Source organism: Triturus cristatus, chromosome 6 (genome assembly GCF_964204655.1).
Source record: "Triturus cristatus chromosome 6, aTriCri1.1, whole genome shotgun sequence".
In the NCBI taxonomy this organism is placed as follows: Eukaryota; Metazoa; Chordata; class Amphibia; order Caudata; family Salamandridae; genus Triturus; species Triturus cristatus.
In genome coordinates this window covers 256,659,726-256,677,849 of record NC_140589.1, presented here as the reverse complement: position 1 = coordinate 256,677,849, position 18,124 = coordinate 256,659,726, and positions in this window count along the sequence as shown.

The window sequence follows — 18,124 nt, the reverse complement described above, 5'->3', positions numbered from 1 at the left end:
TTCTCAACACTATCTTCCTCGAGGAGGAATCAATTCCTGAATCCTGGAACGAAGCAACGATTACCTTAATTTTAAAACCTGGCAAAGATCCCTCCTTTTGCGAATCATATAGGCCAATCTCGCTTCTTAATGCAGATTATAAAATCTTTACCCAGGTATTAGCAAAAAGACTTGGTTCTCTTTCTGGTAAACTAATACATGAGGACCAGAAGGGCTTCATCAGAGGGAGACAGTTGCACGATCTCACACACCAATTGATTGGAGCCATTGATGTTGCTACTCAAGAGAAGGTACCCCTAGCAATATTTACATTTGATGCGGCCAAGGCTTTTGACCAAGTTAACTGTTTTACTTACAAGTCATTATACATAACAACTTAGGTCAACATTTTTCCAGGGTGATAGCAAATATCTATTCAGCCCCGACGGGGAAAATATTGATTAATGGTTCTACAACAAATAGCTTCCAAATCAAGAGAGGTACAAGGCAGGGGTGCCCTCTTTCTCCACTACTCTTCAATTTGTATATAGAGCGTTGGCCAACATGATTAGGATCTCATAATAAATTATCCCTTTTAGCTTTAACAACTGGCAGTTAATAGCGGCGCTATTTGCTGATGATTTAATGGTCTATTCGAGTAATTTAAATGAGACATCTAACAGCATGAATGTATTGCTAGCAGACTTTGGTGAAATCTCTGGTTACCAAACAAATCAGCAAAAAACAGATGTAATGCATTGGAATATACCCGCCTCCCAAATCGAATCTAAAAAAGAAATAAGATACCTTGGGATCGAAATATTGATGAAATCGCTCAGGTGAACCTGCAGTTAAAAACTAAAGAGATGAGGAAATTATTGAAATCGTGGCGCTGCTTATCTTTATCCTTCATAGGAAGGGTAAATGTAATAAAAATGACTATTTTACCCAAGTTTACTTTTGTTTTCAACGCTATCCCCTTGGAGTTCAATTCACTCCAGATAAAAAAAATTCAAAGTGAACTGAACTCTTTCATTTGGTCGTCAAAAATGCCCAGGATAGCTTGGAAAAACTTGAGCCAGAAAAAACATCGAGGAGGGATATCTAGCCCAGACCTCCTGATGTATTATAAAGCCTTTCATTTCAAGAATATAAGGCATCTCTTTTGAGAATATGACTCGTATTCCACTTTTTGGAAAGCAATAGCAAATCATAGTCACTGCCTTTATAAGTTCGGTCATCCAAAGTTCTTCAAAAAAGTTAAACTAAAGGTCCTAAGATCCGCATTTAAACTTTGGTTAGACATAAGGAAAATTTGGCAGTACCCATACCATAGCCCGCAAGCTCCGATATGGAACTTTCCAGGTACTCGCGAATGTTTGCAGGACTCTCTAGCTCTCCCTTTGAAAAGGGCTGGAATAACAAATTGGGGAGATCTCCTGGAAAACGGTAATTTAAAATCATGGCAAGAGCTGGTAGTAGTAACGATAAATGAAAACTTGAGGTTTAAGTTTTATCAGTTGGTTAACTGGGTTAAAGTTCAAGCTATCTGGCCAGATGATGTCACGAACTTAGAGGGTGAGTTACATAAAGCCCCTGGGAAGAAAGAAGTATCGAAATGGTACTGGAGCCTAGTGGAGAAGAAGAAAGCAGACTATGATACTCCAGACCGTAAATGGAAGAAGATCTTTCCGGCTGAAGACTTGCAACAAGCTTGGCAAGTATCCTGCACTTATTTATGGCACATTATATTTTCTGCACCTCTGAGGAAAAATCATTTATTTACTTTGTATAGATCATATTGGACCCCCGAAAAGCTATCCAAAATGAATATACAGGTGACGAAAAAATGCCCAAAATGTGGTGAGAGGGAAGTAAACTATATTCACATGTTCTACTCCTGTTCCCAACTTGATCTGTTTTGGAATGAAATTGGTAAGATCATTGGCAAAAGTTTAAACTCGACTATCAAGGTAAGAGCTTTTATTATCATCTTTGGCATTATGGGTAGTCATGATCCTAATATTAACCTAACAAAAAAACAGAAATACCTTTTGTTTACATTTATGCTCTTGGCTAGACGCGAGATTTGTATAAAGTGGATACTTCCTTCTCCCCCCTTGATCGATGAGTGGGTTCGTTCAGTAAAAAAATTTAGGAATTTGGATAGAGCTAGGGGGGATTGTAAACGAACAAAACATTGGGAACTATGGGATAATTATAGGCGGTAGTATAGGGAGGGCTTTACAATGATTTAAACACCGCGATCAAAATAATCCATGAGTTTATAGTTGCGGTAATCAACATCATGTTGGCTCATGGAATCGTTGGATTTAAGGCATGGCCTCTATCTCTGCTCCAAGGGTGGTCAATGTAAGAGGAGACCCGATTGCTAAATCAACAAGATCGCATAAATGAGGGAAAAAAAAAAAGAAGAATGCATTTACCTGTGCCAAAAAACATTAGTGAGGAGCCCCTGAGGTCCAATTCAGTGACTTAACCAGAAGTCTTGAGAGGTCACTTGTTGTTTCTTCCTTAAGTCTCAGTCTTTCACAGTAGGTTGGCTCTATTCTATGTTTGTTGTGTGGAAGCTTACTATTTTGCTAAATTCTCTTGCTTGATTTCTGGGTGATATGGCCTTTCACACCATCTGCAGTCTGTGCCATTCAGGTGGTTCTTTGTTCTTCCTCATCAGTTTTTAGGTTTTGTCCTCATTTTACATAATCTCGCTGCCACCTATTTGACCTAGACGAGGATAGCTGAAGATTCTGTTTCCTAAATGACATTATGTTTACTAAGAAGGGGCACTTTCAAGGTAATGCTAGGGAATTCACCCCATAATAGGAATCATGTCCATTTCAAATTTGAGATTCTTTCATTATGCCTTTGAGCAGTTTCCTTCTTAAACCCTTAGCAGTAATGAAAGATATGGTGCAAGTGTTTAACTTTTCACCCTTGACATGGGCGTCTGTCCGTGGCAAAGCTTTCCCATTTCAATTTGCTTGGTGGTGTTGCTAGCATATTTGCTCTTGTTAAAGCAAACAGACATCTCAGAGGCAGGGCTCGGGCAAGTTTGACTCCTAATCAGAGTTCTTATTCAAAATGTTTTTTATTGGCTGACCTGGGTATTTGGTGCAATGGACTACCTTATGCATCCTTAGGAGTAAGAAGTACACTGGTCTGCAATTTGTGCTTGGTTCCCTACTAAACTCATTGTACCTCTGGTAACAGTGGTCTTACTACACTCTGAGAACAATGTAGGATACCTCTCCAGGTCAGGTTCACTTTGAGCCAATTCTATTCTTCATGTGCTTTTACTTAACTAATTTTCCCTGCATGTACTACTTAACCTTGTACGATCTTATAAGATTTAGCCCTGATGAAGTTGTGGGGTCTTTTTGCCCACATGACGAAGCACAGGTTGGCATGAATTTTCAGACTGTAAGTTTATCTGAAGAAGACCCTTAAAGACATTATTTGAAGCACCAACTCATGATCTGGATGATTTTTAAGAACAATATTTTTGTGTTATCTGAAGTGGTGTGCAGGTACTTGTCTATTTAGTTCCAAAATTGTTTGCGTTACAACTTGTAGATCACTAAGGAGGCTGGTTGGCTCTCTTATTCAGCACCTAATTGTTATATTGATAGCTCTTAAATTGATTTTTAATCTCCTGCTACCTAATGTTTTTTTAGCTTTTGTTCTTCTGTCTTTTTTATGTTAAATGATGTTTATTGAGGAAATAGGGAACAATAGTAATCATAATATTAGGTGAAACATTGCAATATGACAGTTACATATTAGAGAAATTATACTTATAAAATGTAAAAAGAAGAAAAAAAATGATAAGAACCATGAAATAAGAAAGATTATTCTTTTATATAAAAAATAGAGGAAAGAAAGATAGAAAAGAAAGGAAAAAGAAGGGGTGGAGTAGAAAAAGACAAGACAGAGAATAGGGGAAAGAATAGAGATAAGAAAAGAAAACTAATGAAAGCATCGGTGAGTGCAAAGATAAATAAATAGTGAAAGGTAACCAATATAAATCCAATTTGATTCTCATCACGTAATGACAACGAAGAGACAGTAGATACTCTATGCCCATTACAAATAAAATTCCACCATGTTACCTCAGATAACTTAGAGGGATCTTTTCGTCAGGATAATATAACTTTCAAAGCACGTGCAATAAAAAGGTCCAAAATCAACTGTTTGAGGGAAAGGTGTTCCAAGTCAGGTGACATAGATCCTAGGAAAACATTTTGGATTGTTAATGGTACAGTACAAGGAAAGACCTTTAAGGATTTAGACCAAACAGCTTTCCAAAAGCTAAGTACTTGAGGAAAATAATAAAGTAAATGAACTAAAGTCCAATTGGAAATGGAACACTCCCAACATAATGGGGAAGCAGATGAATCAAATTTGGAAATACTTACAGGGGTAAGAATAGCTCTATTATGAATGAAAATCTGAGACTGTGTAATACGCGCAACTTTGGAATTGTTACAAATTATGAGCTAAAATGTATTTCATTACGGAAGAGAAGAAAAGATCAGTTTCCCATAATATTTCAATCAGATTGTTTGAATGTTCAGAGGTTGATGTTAATATCAATTTGTATATATAAGCAGCTTTAGGATTAGAATTTGATTGAATTCTATCAATAGGTGTCCGTGTTAGGGGTGAGACTGGTTGAAGATGGAAATTGTGAGTAGTTCAAAAGGAGTAGATAGCAGAGGAAATAAAATCATATTATTTGAGAAAAGTACTTGGTAAATTGTATTGTGTTTGAAATTGCCGAAAGGGTAAAACAGAATCACCTTTTATCAGTTGGTGAACAAATATAATATCCTTTTTTTCCCAGTGTTTAAAGTAAAAGGATTTAATACCAGACTGACGAGGAAAGAAAACATTGTTGAAAGTCATATAATTGCACTTTATCACTTTTTTTTAACATAACATAATGAGCCATAATCACTGTTTGTAATAGGAGCTGGGAATATTTTATTTAAAAATGGGATGTTTAGAAATAAAGGTACTATTTGACATATGAATTACATCTTTGAAAGAAATGAAAGGAGCATTCAAATACAATCCATCGTAGTGTGGGTGAATCATGAAAATCATTGATTAAGCCATAAAAATGTCTAATCAAAAAGCATAGTGATATAGCTTAAAGTCCAGAAATCTGATACCACCTTCATTCTTTGGGCATTTTAATTTAGATAAGGCAATGTGTGGGTGTTTGTTGTTCCAGAGAAGTATGTAAAAAAATAAAATTATTTGTGTGAAATAATAATTAGGTATGGATCTTAAAGGGTAAGGCAGAGAATGTTCAAGGGTTTTGTGGTACAATCATCATTTTAAGAGTATCCAATCTACCCCATAATGATAAATAGAGAGGAGACCAGGATAAAAGTAATGTTTGTAATTTTAATTTTAAAACACTAAAATATTAGAAATATGGGATGAAAACCCAACACCTAGATATCTAATTCTGGATGGGCACCAAGTGAAATTAGTGTTTGCAAGCATATACTGATAGAAGAAAGAGTTTAAAGGTAAAATTGCAATTTTGGAAAAACTAAGTTTATATCCCGAAATATTGGAATATAAATCAATCTCTTGCAAAATTGGATCTAAAGAGGAAAGGGGATTTGACATGTAAATAAGAACATCATCAGCATACACTGAAAGTTTGATCTCAAGGGTATCGTGTTTAAATCCAGAAATAGGTTTATTACAGCGAATACGCTCAAGGAAAGGCTCTAGGCAAAGGATAAAAAGTTAAGGTGAGAGGGTATAACCTTAGCTAGTACCTCTATATAATTTAAAATTAGGGGAGAAATGACCATTACCAAAGACAGCAGTATGGGAGTTCAAATATAATAGTTTTATAAATTAAAGAGATTTAGGACCAAAACCTGGGACACGGAAAGCACCTTTTTGCTGGATGGGTATTCTGCTTTTTGGCACCTGCGGTGGTCTCTTCTAGGGGGAGGGCAAAAGGTGGACTTCTAACCCTCATCTCATTGACACTTGAGGGTCTTTATAGTAAAGTAGAGTCAGGCTCGCCTTATTGCCTTGCAGTGGAAATTCAAACCAATTCTAAAGGGAAATGGCTTATTGTTAATTTTTATAATTCTTTTACTAAGAGTACGCCAAATGAACACTTAGTCAGTCTATATGATTTTTTGCAAATGTATGATGATAATAATAAGAATCCCTATTCGGTTATAGTGCTTGGTGATTTTAATGTTCATCGTTGTTCAAGCAACTGTTTTGTATGGGACAGTTTAGGTCCATTAAACCAAGGAAACATACATTTTGAACATACTTCGCAGGGTATGTACCTAGATGAGCTCCTCGCTGGAAATGCCTTGGTTCATCCTGCTAACCATTTAAATGATATTCCAACTTATAAAGGAAGTGGTTTGGGCTCCACCATTGATTACATTTTGTAAGCACAACCCTAGCAGATAATGTAAGTCGGTACAAGGTCAACTGGTCTATTTACGGTGACCACAATTCCGTCCAGATGACCCTGTCTGACGATCTAAGGAAAAGAGAATCTGACAATCCTACCGTTGGAACTCTGGACATAAGGCCAACTGACCAAACACGTCGCCTGAAATGGTGCCGAGTGGTACCAAAGGACTTCAATGAAAATTTGTTGGGAAAGGTTGGGGATGAAATGTATACGTGCTTGCAAGATGGAATTATTGGTGAAGTGGTCCTGACAGCTTATGGTAAAATCTGTTCACAGGTAAATAGTGACCTCAAAAAAGTTTGTAAGGCCAAACCCATGAACGGGGAGAAATGGTTTGATCACAGTTGCTCATTAGCCCAACGGAAGTTATTGAGAGCTTTGAAAGCTGTCCCACCTGACAAAGCAGAAATCGCTGCACTTAGGAAAGCCTATAAAAAGGCCCAGAATAAGCGTAAAAATGAAATTAGGGAAGAGGCTTGGAATGAACTTTTATCCATAGATGTTATCAAAAATAGTGCCAAATTCTGGTCCGTGGTAAACAAGCCTTTTTTTAATAGTAAAAGTAATAATGAGCTTGACTGCGGTATTCAGGAAGAAAAATGGTTTAGTCATTTCAAACAGGTCTATGATGGAGATGGCCCTAGGGTGACGCCCACACTAAACTTGGAGAATTACACCCTGTCTTTTACAGAATTAGAGGTCACACATGCCATCATGCAAATGACAAGTAATAAGGCGCCGGGACCTGATGGAGTCCCGGCAGACCTTTATAAATCAGATATAAAAACCTGGTCTAAAATTTTATTCAACGTTTTCACTAATGCTTGTCAACTGGGTCTGCCTCCGACCTGGGCGAAATCTGTTATCATACCTATATATAAAAAAGGCGACAGAGGTGATCCGAGTTGTTATCGTCCAATATCCTTAATAGATTCTTCTGTGAAAGTACTGGGGAGGGTGGTCCTTGCCCAACTGACTGGTTAGTTAGAGGAAACAGGAACACTCTCTAAGGTCCAGTACGGATTCAGAAAAGGGATGGGCACCATAGATCAATGTCTAAATCTACAACTATTAATTGGCAAATACACGGTGGCCAAGAAGGGAACTTTATTGGTAGCCTTTATGGACCTGTCATCGGCCTTTGACCGTGTAAATAGGTCAAAACTGTGGTCCTTGCTCCTATCCCATGGAGTAGACAAAAACATCGTCTACTTCTTAGCTGATCTACATAGGGATTTATCGGCCACAGTACGGTATGACCAACTGGGTAATTGTACAAAAGACATACCCATATCTAATGGAGTTAGACAGGGGTGCATTTTGGCACCTCTGCTTTTTACTCTTTATATAAATGAATTAGATAATGCTTTAATCACCTCATGTAATGATATCCCTTGTGCAGGGAAATGCTTAATTCCCGCACTCTTATACGCCGATGATGCCGCCTTACTCGCAAGAACGGGAGTGGGCCTTCAGTTACTGCTAGATTCATTTTCGGGCTTTATGAAGGCGTTGGATTTAACTGTCAATTTTACAAAATCGCATGTTATGGCTATCGGTCCGAAATCTTCAAAGATTAAAACTTTTAAATGTGGGGGCCACCAATTATCCAGGGTATCATCATTCCCTTACTTGGGTGTTCTTTTTGATGACCAAGGTTCTTGGGTAACCCAAATAACAGCAAAAAAGATTGTTTTATCTAGAGCGACTGTGGCTGTCCTAGGCTTTGCTAGACCAATGAAGGCCCTTATTCAAGTTTATAGAGCAAAGTGTTTCTCTTTGGCAATGTATGGAGCCGAGGTATGGGGCATTAAAAATGTTAAAAGTATTCAGATTATCGAGGATAGGTTCCTAAAAAACCTCCTTTCAGTTCCGATCTCAACTGCCAATTATAATGTCCATCAGGAGCTTGGAATCGGTTTTGTAGAAGACAGCATTGCCCTGGCCCCATTATTGAAATGGATTAACATTTAGCTAAACCCGGACCTACAGCTCAATCGTACAATTATGAAAGATTGTACATTACTAGATTATGGGTCACGCATAACTTGGCTGATATATATTCAGAACCTGGCAATAAAGCTAGGTAGACCTGAATTATATCAGTCCCCAGAAGCCCTAGTAAAGGGAGATATAAAATGGTGCAAAGAAACATTTATGCATATATCTACCATGGATAGAGAAGGGAATGAGCTGGTAAAGGGCACCGTTAGGGCTCACCAGCTATGCAAAACAACACCATCCATGGAACCATACCTAGGATATGTCACAAATGTAAATCACCGTTTCCTATTGACTAGATTCAGATTAAATCAATTACACCTATTGCACGGAGAAAGGAAAGGCTGGAAAAGGGTTGAGGATCTTGGCCCTTGTTCCTGTGACAACTTTTCATTACAGGATATGACACATTTTCTTTTCTTCTGTGAGCACTTTATTGATATTAGGAAACGATTTTTACTCCCTATATTAAAAAACAAAGGCTTTGTGCAGGTGAGACCTGCTCTTCTTTACCTTCAGATGTTAAATGATGTTTGGGAAACTTTTAACATTGCAAATTTTTTATCTGTTGCAATTAGATTTCTGAGGAAATGAACTGTATCCTCTTTTAATGTTTTTAAATGGATTTGCTGCTTTGTTTTTATTAATTCGTGTTAATGTGTTTTTAGCTGTAGTGATTATTTAAAATGAAATAGTATCTTTTTAAGTGTCTTTTATTGTAGTATGCTTTTATGGTTTGCACTTAAACCGAATAAGGACTTTTGACTGACTGACTGACCAAAACCAAACCATTGGAGAGTGGTAAACATGAAGTGCCAATTGATGTTGTCAAATGCTTTCTCTGCATTAATGGGCAGGGCTGTAAGTGGGTCCTTATGCTTTTTAGCTAATGTAAGAATGTTAGAGAACATTCTAGCATTATCAGTAGCAAGTCTGCCCTTAATGAAACCCAATGATCAGGTTTGACAAAGAGAGGTATAGCAGATGCAAAGAACTTAGCAAATATTTTGCAATCATAATTGAATAAGGATATGGGTTGTTCGTACTTACAGAGGGTGTGATCTTTTTCAGGCTTGGGTATAAGAATAATTAGGGCTTCCATGAAGGAATCACTATCCATGGAGGATGTAAGAAAAGAAATAATGAGTTCTAATAATGCGGGGGCAAAAATAGATGAAAAGGAGGAAATAATTAAATTGAAAAAACATCTGGGCCAGGTGCCTTGGCTTGTTTTAGGGATTTAATGACATCAATAATTTCTTGAAGGGTGAGATCAGCTTCTAATTTTTCTAGAACATTAGAGAGGAAAGGGAATTTAGGAAGACCCTTGAAAATTGGTTGTATATTTGGATCTAATGGAATAGTATCATCTGTACATAATGATTGAAAAAAGGATTTAAAAACAGCAGAAATTTCAGAATCGGAAGTCATAATGGTGTTAGTGAATTCATTACGAATGGGACTAATAGATTTACGCTCTGATTTAATTTTTAAGTAATTCACCAGCATCTTACTAGTCTTATTTTGATCCTGTGGTATTTAGATTTAACTTTGAGTAGAATGCTACATGCATCAGTGGAAAATATATATTAATAGATTTGTTTTTGAAAAAATTATGTGATAAAAGCAGTAGGTCCTGTTACAAATTATGATCTGACAAAAATATTTATTAAAGCTCCAATGGCCAGTTTTAGAATAACCAAGGTAAAAATCAAAAGAAGATAAAAAACCGGGGCATGATCCCAAATAAAAGTAGAACTAATTTCTGACGATTGTATAGCTGCTAACAAATTGTATAGCTGGTAACAAAAATGTGGCAACTAGAATATAATCAATTCTGACCAGAGTATGACGAACATTAGAAAAAAACGTAAATTCACATAAATTGGGATTACAAGTCTTCCATTCAAAGAATAAAGGAAGAGTGCTAATGGCTGATTGGAAAACCTTATGGGATTTATCAGGAATACATTTGCATTTAGATTTCCTGTCCATAATGGGATCAAACCATTGAGTGAAATCAGCTGTTACAATAATATTGAGATTATCAATAGAGGTAAGATTTATTTTGATACTATGTTTGTTATGAATTATAGCATTGACCAAAACCCCACCTCCATTAATATTACACAAGGTAGATAAAATCTGTTCAATTTAAGTGATTCAGCATCGTTACAATAGGTTTCCTGTAAAAAAGCAATATTTGTGTTACGTTTTGACAAATGAGAGAGTACCTTTTGTCTTTTAACTGGATGTCCCAGACCATGAATATTTCACAAGACAAAGTTAAACATATCAGGGAACAAAGATAGGGGGACAGGACCATGGATGACAAGCTGCAAAAACAAAAAGGGAGACAAAATGACACCATTGATTAACAATCAAATAATGCATACAAAAATATACATAATGATATGGGAGAAAATGTAAGCACTCACATATTGGGAAGATGAGATGAAAACAAGAGAAAAAGGAAAAGGGATGTAGACGAATATAGAAAAAGCCGAAGATCCAGGATAGAAGTCCAGATCTGAAAAAAAAGGCATGAAGACGCATTGTGGGATGAGTCAACATCATAACAAGATTTACGGCAGAGATATGAGACATAAAATAAGAAACAGAAGCTATATATTCAAGAAACAATAATAGCAAAGAGAGAAAAAGTGCAAGAGCAAAATTCGTAGAAATGTTGAACAGTAATGTCCATATTATGAGGAGAAAAAGTTTAAAGAAACATTTGAAGCTTTGCCGAATCAGCAAAAGATCTTGTGGTGCCCTTGTAAGTAATTCTGCATTAGCAAGGATGAAGAATGCCATAGCAGATATTTAATTGTCGCATATGAGGTGGAAGTGCCAGAAACCCCTTACTTCTGGCATTAGTTGCATTGGCTAGATCTTGAGAGATAAAGATGCTATGAACAGACTAGATGATGCAATCGTTCTCCTTAGCAGCTTTCAAAACAAAAGAGGTCAATGAATTCCAGGAATAGCAGAACAACTCTTCTGGGTTTAAAAGAATGCAGTTGAATCCAACCAAGATGATGCGCACATTGAATGTTAAGAGGAAGAGTATTCGGAATGCCAAGAAGATATAGGAGAAATTTATTTGAAAATCCAAGAAGGTCAGGTCCCTCAATTGCTTCAGTCAGTATGTAAATACAGAGGTTGTTCCATCTAATTCTATTTTCCTCTGTATGTCGTTTAAGCTTTAGATTTCCTGTTCAAGAATAGGAACTTTTGTAGGCACATCCTCCAAATTACCAACACGCTGTTCCATTTGGACCATCTTCCTCTCGATAATAATCCAGCAGTCCTCAATGTGTTAAAGCTTTTAATAATTGGCACACATAAAGGGCATTAGCCCTTTCACCTCATCCAAAATGGTATCTAAAATAGAACTATGGGCTCACTACGATGGCAGACGGACTTCTGTCCGTCCGCCATCGTGCCGGTGCTTGGGACTGTCTGCTTGGATTGCCTCGTCCTGCACAAAAGATTACGATGCGACCCCCACCGCCACCATGGCAGTTGCATCGTGTTTCTCTGACATTGTGGCGGGTGCCGCTGGCAGCAGCACCAGCCGCAATGTCAGAAATACTGTGTTTGCATGTCCCTGCACTACGTGGAAGGCACCACCGGTACCTGCCACGTGGTGCAGGGAAATGTACGGGGGTACCCCCCAGTGCATACCCACCTCCCCCAACACAAGGGGTCCCGCTACGGGCCCCCAAATGCAATCTCTTTACCAGCCTATGAATGGAGGTTTCACCTCCATACACTGGCTGGTGGGAAGGCAACATCGTAATATGGCGGACGGTGCCTGCTAGGCACCGCCACGATATTGTTGATGCAGGGTGGGTCCGCCAGGCAATCGTAACGATTGCCTGTGGTGGACCCGTGGCTGACAGACTTTGCGTCCGCCAACACACTGCCCGCCATTGTAGCTTGGCGGGTGGAGAAGTGCTTTACGATGGCGGTAAAACCGCCTCTGGCAGCCTGTCAGTGGCTGTTTCACTGCCATCGTAATCAGCCCCTATGAGAGGACAGGATAGGTGACGGAGGATCACTTGCCATTTTAATGGTAATGAATAATGCAATGAGGAGATTGTTAAAATACTTTGGTCCTTGTTTTATCAGTCCTTCCCATACGAAGAAGGCAAAACTTGAACAGAGTGTGAGACAACAGCGGTCACATTAGCATCTAATTGATCAATAAATTAAATTTGAATAGTAGCCTAATAACCTCTAAGCTTAATACGTAAAATAGGAAGTATAGACACAGCAGTAAAACATTAAATAGGGTTCATATCCATGTTGGAGAAAAATAAGAAAAATAGCAGGACACAAATGTGATGTTATTCCATACAGCCGGTGAGTCACAGGAGACAGAGGATTCACAGTAATTTGGCTTAATATGTAAAATAAGCTTATAAAAGGACCCACATCACAATATGGCAGTCATTTAAGCATCATTTTTATATCCAGGAGGTGATTTCAATGACAGGGGGACTCACATGCGCCATGAACTGAAGAGCGAGCGGTGTGAAAATATGCATAATGGAGGTTGCTCCCTAATAGAAAATAAATTCACCACCAAAGCACTGGGTAAATGGAGGCAAACCAAAGTGTAGTAAACTGTAAATATGTTACAAGTCATTCAGTGCATTATTCAAGGAGAACTTCATTAGAAGAGCAAAGTAGAACGAAACTGCCGCTGCATACTGACAAGTGAGGCAGGAGCATGTTAGGCGACGCACTGACAAAATAGCTGCTTATTAATATTGAGAACTCGCCGCCATGGCACCGGAGACAAAAGAGGCTGCATAAAGGGCACCCGTAAGCACAATTATACTGCAGAGAGCATCACAAGTCCTTGGATATATCCAAACTGGGTATGAGCTGACTGATATCAACTGTATTTTGAGTAAAGAGCTACACGTCTTGTCAGAGCTCAAGAGTTCACCACCATCTCGGTCGGTGCGGAAGCCATGACCCTCTTTGTTCTTCTGTCTAAGTCTTAAAATTCTTTCCTTAACATCCTCATTTTTCTCTGCATCCTCAGGTGGTTCATTAGTTCATTGTTCTTCTGGCTGCATTCACAACTACATTTGGCATTATCTTCTTCTTCGGGTTTGCCTGCACAGTGCTTGTGCTGTGTTTGTTACGTTTCACCTGCACAGCACTTGCTCTGTACTTGTGAAATCTATTGTAATCAATGTAAATCTTAAAAGGGGCTCGCATCCCGTCCTTACTTTTCATTTGTCAATGTGCTTGAAATGTACTTTTCCTCCGTTTCTAATCATTGTCGCATGTGATTTCCTGTTGTTCTTTGTGTGTTTTTCTTAAAAGTGGATTTTGGCCGAAGAACTCCTTTTCATCCGCTTTTGCAGAACTTCTTTGTTAGTTGTGAGCAAGCGTGCTTGTCCCCTCCTCCCCCGGACATCTTACCCAGGTGCTGAAGCTTGACATTCTGTGCTGCTCCTCCCACAGATTCTTGTCATCTTGGACGCTTGTTTTAATTTTTTACTATTGAGCACTTAATGTGAGTGCATGCGTAGGCTGTCTTCTCTTCACCCTGGCACTCTTCCCATATCATTCTTTCCAGACTACAAGTTTCATTTTGATATATTGCATAAGTGTGCTGCCAAGGCAATGACTTAACTACTTGCCAAGCTAGGTAGAGCAGGGTAGTTGTAACATACATCGAGTTGCTCCTGCAAATTGGGTTATTTGGCCATATGGAATTGTAGTGACTGAGAGGGTTAGAGATGTGCCCGTGAGCGTGGGCACATCTGAATTTGCTGCTCAGAGCAGTTCATGAAGACTTAAAAGAACTCTGTTTTCAGCAAGATGTAAAATGTAAATTAGTTCAAGTTCTCATATTGTATGTGAGCTGACGGCTCTGAGCAGTTAGCGGTTGAAGTGTGAATTATTGGGTCTGCTTGTACCTGCTTGGATAACAGCCATTACTTACCATTTGTTGGCTTCATTGTTACTCCCTTTTGCTGCCTCCTAATTGGCCAGCACTTACAGATGTCACTTCTGTTCAACAGTTTGGAGCAGCGACCAAGTACTCATTGATTTAATTGTTGCTCCACGGTCCATCTGCTTAATCCTTAAACATGGTGACTGGTTTACAAATACCAATTCTGATGTTGAGCTTTTAGGTCTGTCCATTGCAAAACTGGGTAAAACTTTGCAAGTTGCATAAATGTCCAATAACACAATCTGTGATGTAGTACCACCTACATGTAGGAACAAAAACATAGACAAGGAGCTGACAAGCAGCCATTGTCACTTCAGGCAAATGTACATTGTTAGCATGTCAAGCCAGCTCAACATGTCTTGGTCTATAAATGACATTAAATATGTCAATTGTAAAATGCTCATTTACGCCCACCAGACCCAGTTGCACAATGGTCAGTAGTAATAGGGGAACAAAGATAGTTAATAGATAGGTAGTTTAGAGCCTTCTTTGTGTTACAAAGGCCATTCTTTTATCTTCGGTGGAGACTACATAGAACTTACATTTTTGGAATATTTTACTGATGAATGTAAATGTAATTCAGCAATGATCTTAGATTTCAGTACAAGTGTCACAAAAAGATTTTTAGAATTATGTCAAAGTTTGCCTATCACAGATTGGAGTTAAAACTAATTTGCCCGGTGTAGCTCCTTCACCAGTCCTGGAACATGCAAAGAGAATAAGCCACACACGAGCTGTGGTTAGGCATTACTTTATTCTCCAGCATTCATTTGCACACTGCTTTGAACTGTGATCTTCTTTACAGGCAGACAACCCCAAACGTGCATGCTGTAGTTTGGTTGATATCATCAGCACACACCCATCTTCTTTGCTGGAGCTCGATAGTGACGTTGAAGAACTTTTATATGACAAACTTGACATCGAATGATTTTGTTTGGCTTCTGCTGGTTGCAGCTGATGTGTTATGGTTTTGTGGGTGTGGTGAGAGTGCTTCTGGTTTGTTCTCACGTCCATCTATTCTTTCCTCCATGATGCACTTGATTATTCCTTGACTTGGCACACAGTTATGAAATGGTTCTCTTTCCTACAACCTTTGCAGACTTGTCCTAGGGCTTGACATTTACCTTTATGGGGAAATTAAAATCCACATCAGAAGCATAGCTTTGATTCCTTCAAAGACGTCAACTTACTTACGTGCATCTTGTTTATGCTTGTGCTTGCTTTTCATGGTCAAAGCTAATTCATTGTGTGCTGTTCCTGCTTCCATATCAGAAGCTTGTCGGTCAGCTCGTTCTTCTGCTATTTCAGCCATCAAAAGATACACAATTGATGGACGGATTGCAGAACAAATAAAAACATTCATCCCCAGTCAAGAGATCTGGGTTACATCCATCTTTCTTTTGCTCACCATGCCACCCCAATATAGACCTGCCCATATGCAAATCAGTCTTGACCCTGTGCCTCATGGGAACAGTCCAGCCCGAACTGCCAAACCAGGTACTCCCTGGACCGGAAACAAGCATCCTAGGACTGGTTTCAGTGTTTCACCCCTCTTCAGCCAGGATAGCTTGATTCCAGTGGAACAGTGAGCCCAGGACCCATGTCTGGGCATACCTGGCGCACTTAGGGCGAGAAAGCAAAAGACACAAAATTGATGGACAGAATGCAGAACCAATCAAAACATTCACCCACAGTCAAGAGATCGGGGTTAAATCCATCATTCTTTTGCTCACCATGCCACCCAAGTTTAGACCTGGCCATGTACAAATCAGTCTTGGCCCTGTGTCTCATGGGAACAGTCCAGCCCAAACTGCCAAAACAAGGTCCTCCCTGGGCCGGAAACAAGCCATCAGCATTTTCTCTAGATTGTGTGTTTCTCTCAACATGTGCCTTATAAAAGAATCAGAAAGGAAGTCATCAAAGACTCTGAGGTGCAAGGCTAATTCGCCGGTGAAGTCACAGAAAATGCAATGTTCAATGTGTGCATCATGTCTTTCAAAAAACTCATCCATTGTGTCACCAACCTGTTGTCATATTTGGTTGAAGATGTACCTTTAACAATTAACATTCTGCATTGGAATGAACTTGGTTTTGAGCGCATCTTTTACTTTTCACAATGCGATGTTGCATCAGTCTGTTAAACTTCCTTTAGCACTTCTTTCACTCTATCGCCTGCAAGGTTTTTCAAATATTTAATGATCTTCTTGTCATCTTCTTCCTCTAGCAAATGTATGAAGTTGTTGAATGTCTTGATCAATGCAGCCCACCTGGCACCAATGTTGTGCTTCATAGAAGTGTTGAAAGGTGGTGGAGGCTTCAGGAACATAGCTGCATTTTATTTCGCCCTTCTGCTGCCATTGTGTTGGAGAGTGCCATTCAGGCGATCAAGGTGCAGGCTTTGTTGTGTGGTGCAGTGTGGCCCAAACAACTTCTGCAAGCACCAGCCTTGTCTGAGCATGGGACGCAGTATGCTTCAATTGCCTCTGATGGTAAGTTATATGTTTATGGTACCTTGTTGACGTTATCGTTATTTCTTGCATCGTCTGACCAATCGCTCTGTGTTCGAGGTGCAGAGTCTCTGTCAACCACCTCATCGGTGGTTTGACGGGCATTTATGAAAATGCTCATCTTCAGGGCCTCCGATTTCTTCTGTGACTGTGCCTGGGCTGGAGCAGGGCTTTGACTCCACATTTGCAGGTCACAGACTTTGTTGCGTCGATTCTAGGCATATGTGGCATGCACAAGCAGTTTGCCGTAATATTGTATACTTTCAGGGAGAGCAGTCTTGTTTTTCTCAGACACGTATCCCATCCTCGTCTACAGTTGTAGCGTCTTCCCCAGCCCTGAAGCATGCAAAGAGATTACGCTGCGGTTAAGCAGTACTTTATTCTACAGCATTCATTTGCACACCCTAACACCTCCCCGCATATCACCTAGTTCCTGTTCAGGGTCTGCCTCTGAACCACGAGGCTCCTTGCGCGTGTATTGTAAGTATGTCACATTTGGATAGGTTCCTTCTCCTACAGTAACTTGTAATTCGATTTCTTTCTAGTCTGGACCACTTTTAGTAGGTGTAAAATCCTTCCATATTTAGTACTCTACATGGAAAGAATGGATGGCTCACTGGACCCTAATATGCACATATGAACTGTCAGAAATCTCCCAGCATATTCCAAGCAATACATTGTGACAGGGAGAGGGGATCTTTACACAGTTGTACCATACAAAGGGGGGTGGTCCATTTGCGATTCCCACTCACAAGTCAAGCAGTGGACGCAAGAAAAAAGAGCATTTAAAGACAGTCTTATCAGAGACATACCATCACCTCACTCCAAGGGGGGGGAGTGTAATACATAGATCATAAATCATAATCAAGGATTTCTCTTTGATAAGTAGAAGTATGCATATGATTGGCACTGGTGGAATCAAAGGCAGGTTAAGGGATTCAAAGCTAGTGAGCTGACCTGAACGTCTTGTAAGTAGTTTCATTTTGGGGTGCCATGTATGGAACACTTTTCCATACTTATACCTCCCTTTTGGCATGTTGGAAAGCCAGGAAACTATACGTTCTGGGGTATTATGTGCTAGAAAACCCAGCCCATACTACAAAATATAGTGTGTGTGGGAATTTTAAAAAGATATATGTAGGGGTAACACTCAATCTAAGG